The sequence below is a fragment of the Ascaphus truei genome, chromosome 8 (assembly GCF_040206685.1).
Source record: "Ascaphus truei isolate aAscTru1 chromosome 8, aAscTru1.hap1, whole genome shotgun sequence".
Taxonomy (NCBI): Eukaryota; Metazoa; Chordata; class Amphibia; order Anura; family Ascaphidae; genus Ascaphus; species Ascaphus truei.
Genome location: NC_134490.1, coordinates 36,112,960 through 36,117,959, shown reverse-complemented (window position 1 = coordinate 36,117,959; position 5,000 = coordinate 36,112,960). Strand labels below are relative to the sequence as shown.

The following is a 5,000-nucleotide window of genomic DNA, read 5'->3' as shown; positions in this document are numbered from 1 at the left end:
ACCTGAGAGGGGATACAGTGCAGAGTGCACACGTTGAACAATATACCGATATGTCACTAATATCGCCATAAGAAAATTACGGTAAGTTGATAGTGAGTTGTTTTATCACTGCGATATTATCCATGGAAGTCATTTGCATTTTAAGGATATTTATAATAAAAATAATTACTTTATATGGCACTTTTCTCCCAATGGGTCTCAAAAGCGCTTCACAGTTACACAAAGGGAGAAAGAAGAAAACGTCTAAGGTTATAAAAGAGAACAAACACAAGGATAGATACAATACAGGATGGGACGGTAATGTAGCTCAGGGGAGTATTTGATGCTGCGCCCCCCTGCCTTTGCTCCTCCGGTGCTCCGGGGGGGGGGGGGGCTTCCTTACTGCTCGGGGTCATCTGACGTCACGTCACAAAATGACGCCGCGTTGCCATGGAGACGAGTCCTGAAGCCGGCAGAATCAAGGTAAATTGAGGTTGCAGAGGCCTCACGCGATCCCTCTGTATTTAATTTAAATCCCTTGGGGAAGAGCATGGGACCTCTGCAACCACCCCCCAGAAAAATCTCGTGCCCCCCACTTTGTGCACCCCTGCTGTAGCTATCAAAATGCCAGAGAAGTTGTGGTTCATTAATTAAATGCCTGGGTAAGCAGGTCGTCTTGAGACAGTTTTGATAGATTTCCAGAGAGGGGGCCTCTCGAACTCTACGAGACAGACTTCCAAAGAGTGGGAGCAGTGTGGCTGAGAGCTCAGGCCCCAAAGGAAGTCAAGGAGATGGGATGCGCAGCTTCATAGAAGGCAGATCTGCTCATATAAAAGGTATCTCTCACCCCTCAGAGATAGCAGCATCCAGGAGCAGTCTGGCTGGTCAGAGTTACAGTAAAACGTTTAGGCCGGTAGTGGAAAGGAGCAGGGTCATTGTGCTCTGTGCAGGTCTCTGCAGACTCCAGCCAACAGATGGCCTGCAGAGATCACACAGCATCTCTTGCCGGGGTTTCCCAGCTTTTCTCTTCTATACTGTGCTCGCCAAGTATGTTTAAGCATGTGCATGTATATGGTGCTGCATGTATATGGCATGTGTATCTATAAAGGTGTATGTATGAAGTGTGTGCATTTGATGTATGTATGTATGTATGTATATATGTATTCATATGTAACGGTGTTTCCCCCACCCAATGGGATATTCCCCTGTTACCAGGTGTATGATGCATACTACCTGTTGGCTCACAGAATGCTGAGTTGTCCGCCGATGGTTGTGGGGACTGCAGGACAGACTTTTGGGGTATATACCGACATTTACTCCATGGTACACAGCGCCTCCATCTGCTGTAGGCTACAGATGTATGGAGGCAATCTCCCATAGTAGAAACTGTTTCCTCTCCCCCCAGAAAGATTACACACCAGGTGGGAGGTATAGATAACTGGAACCGATTTTATTCTTCTGCTCACACAGTATCAAGGCAGTCCCTGCCCAATACAGTCACTGATCTGGTCTCCAGATTTAGGATGGTCCCTGGACCTTCACTACGGGTCAAGGGCCCCCGCAGCAGTCCCTGCTCTTCCCTGGCCCTCTAGCCGGACTAGTGGAAAATGTAATCGCTCACTCTCCCCCTTAGGGAAGAGGACCAGGGCCTGCCAGTGCACAGCAGCCCTTCATGATACCTTGTCTCTCTCAACGGTAGAGGCACTACTGAATTTGGGGTTGCAACTCCCTTAAGTACAGTAGGGGGAAGGCACTAGGTCTGAACCCAGGATTGGGCAGAACATAGACCTAGTCCCACCTCCTCCCCTGTCACTCAAGGAGTTGCCTGTGTGGAGAAAACCCATAATTGGTACTGGCACTGCCTGCTCTCACCAGGGCCTGCGTGCCAGCGAGGGCAGACTGGTAGCCACACCAGGCATGGCTACATATATCTTAAATTATATAGCACGATTAATGTACATAGCGCTTCGCAGCAGTAATACATGTGACCTAATCATATCAATAACAAATAATACAAATAACACATAATGGGAAGAAGTGCTTCAGACATAAAAGAGACATTTAGGAAAGGAGTCACTGCCATGAAGAGCTTACAAGCTAATTGGTAAGTAGGAAGACTGTACAGAGATAGTAGGACAGTGTTCTGGTAAGTGCATCTGCAGGGGGGCAAGGTTTATGAAAGAGGTGTAAAGTATCAGCCCCGGAGCTATTCATATGCTTCGTTAAGCAGGTGTGTTTTAAGGTGGGTCTTAATGGTGGTGTATGGCATGTAAGGCACGTGTGTATATGGTGCTGCATGTACAGTATACCATGTGTGCATCTATAAGGTGTATGTAAGCTCCTTGGGGCAGGGCCATCCTTGTGTGCATAGGGTACGTGTATGTATATAGGTGCAGCGTTTATGCAGTGTGGGTGTAAATAGGTGTAGCACGTGTGCCGCGCATTTATGTATCTTGGCTGTGATCCATTTGGCTGTGTAACATCTGAAGTGTCACATATAAAGTGTCTGTGGAGTTAATACTGGAGTTAGAAGTGGAGGTGAAGACTACAAGGAGATCTGGACTCTGCACTTCAAAAACAACAACAACAACAACCTTATAACTGTGAGAACGTGACTTTCTAAATGCTCTGATAATTTGTACTCTTCCTATCCTCCAATACCTGATTTAGGGGCCTATGCACTAAGCGTTTATGAGCCACTTATCGAGCACTTATCGCCCAAAATGCCGTCTCCGATTCAGTAAGCGTCGATAAGTGGGCGTTAAAAGACTGAATCTCCCCAAAAAATTTGGTTAAAAAAAAAAAAATCGACGAGTGAGCGGCGAGAAGCCACTTATCGCCACTTTTCTGCAGGTTCATAAACTCGTGCAATTCTCATAGCAGTGATTAGGTTATCGACGCCTATCGCGGCTCTAGATTGGCAAATTTCAGTCCAAATCATCACGCCAGGAAAATTTGGCGCGAGGGTGTTGGAAACCTGCTTAAAAGCGGCGAGACAGGACTTAGATAAAAATTTGCTTTATTCCTGCATCGGATTGATGCCGGGGGTCTCCGGAGCTGATATCCATTAATATTAGGGTGACCAGATTTTGAAAATGAAAAACCGGAACACATTTTTTAAAAAATATATATATATATTTAACAGTTTATTTATTGTAGTACACTTATACTTTACTACCATTAGAGAGAGAGTGTGTGTGTGTGTGTGTGTGTGTGTGTGTGTGTGTGTGTGTGTGTGTGTGTGTGTGTGTGTGTGTGTGTGTGTGTGTGTGTGTGTGTGTGTGTGTGTGTGTGTGTGTGTGTGTGTGTGTGTACACCTCAATAATCGAACAAACAAAAAAAACCAGATGTGAATGATTCTGAACCCATTAACCAGTGTCAGGATGCCCCCTCTTCACAATTTCTAAAAGCAGCAATCCCGCCTGGGATCTTACCTGATCCGCAGTCCCTCAAGGTACTATACTGGAGGGGAGGTGTTCCTTACCTGTCTTCCGATGTCTCCCGCGTGAAATTTGAGTCAGATCTGGAAGAAAGCAGAGTAGGTTACTTCGGTGTAGGTATACGGCAGTTAAGATAAGACAGAGGGTGAGGGAGAATGGGAGGGAGGGCGAGGGAGGGAGACAGGGATGGAGGGAGACAGGGAGGGAGGGCGAGGGAGGGAGACAGGGATGGAGGGAGGGAGACAGGGATGGAGGGAGACAGGGATGGAGGGAGACGGAGGGAGGGCGAGGGAGGGAGGGAGGGAGACAGGAAGGGAGGGCGAGGGAGGGAGACAGACAGGAAGGGAGGGCGAGGGAGGGAGACAGGAAGGGAGGGCGAGGGAGGGAGACAGACAGGGAGGGAGACAGGGCGAGGGAGGGAGACAGGGCGAGGGAGGGAGACAGGGAGGGAGGGTGAGACAGGGAGGGAGGGTGAGACAGGGAGGGAGGGTGAGACAGGGAGGGTGAGACAGGGAGGGTGAGGGAGGGTGAGAGGGTGACACAGGGAGGGTGAGGGAGGGTGAGACAGGGAGTGTGAGGGAGGGTGAGACAGGGAGGGAGGGTGAGACAGGGAGGGAGGGTGAGACAGGGAGGGTGAGACAGGGAGGGTGAGGGAGGGTGAGAGGGTGACACAGGGAGGGTGAGACAGGGAGTGTGAGGGAGGGTGAGACAGGGAAGGAGGGTGAGACAGGGAGGGAGGGAGGGTGAGACAGGGAGGGAGGGTGAGACAGGGAGGGAGGGAGGGAGGGTGAGACAGGGAAGGAGGGAGACAGGGTGGGAGGGAAGGAGGGAGACAGGGTGGGAGACAGGGTGGGAGGGAAGGAGGGAGACAAGGTGGGAGACAGGGTGGGAGACAGGGAGGGAGACAGGGAGGGAGACAAGGTGGGAGGGAAGGAGGGAGACAAGGTGGGAGGGAAGGAGGGAGACAGGGTGGGAGGGAAGGAGGGAGACAGAGTGGGAGGGAAGGAGGAAGACAGGGTGGGAGGGAAGGAGGGAGACAGGGTGGGAGGGAAGGAGGGAGACAGGGTGGGAGCGAAGGAGGGAGACAGGGTGGGAGACAGGGTGGGAGGAAAGGAGGGAGACAGGGTGGGAGACAGGGTGGGAGGGAAGGAGGGAGACAGGGTGGGAGACAGGGTGGGAGGGAAGGAGGGAGACAGGGGGGAGACAGGGTGGGAGAAAGGGTGGGAGACAGGGTGGGAGGGAAGGAGGGAGACAGGGTGGGAGGGAAGGAGGGAGACAGGGTAGGAGGGAAGGAGGGAGACAGGGTGGGAGACAGGGTGGGAGGGAAGGAGGGAGACAGGGTGGGAGGGAAGGAGGGAGGGAGAGAGAGGGAGGGAGAGAGACACACACCCACTGAAACACACACTGACACACACACTGATGCACACACCCCCACTGATACACACACACACTGATACTGATACACACACACACTGATACTGATACACACACACTGATACTGATACACACACACACTGATACACACACCCCCACTGATACACACACCCCCCACTGATACACCCCCCCCACACTGATACACAC

At 51.2% G+C, this 5,000-nt stretch overlaps 1 pseudogene; it reads right to left on the bottom strand.

Annotated features, from left to right (window-relative positions):
• LOC142501465 (thimet oligopeptidase-like) overlaps positions 1-5,000 on the bottom strand; it is a 32,574-nt pseudogene that overhangs the window by 22,204 nt on the left and 5,370 nt on the right.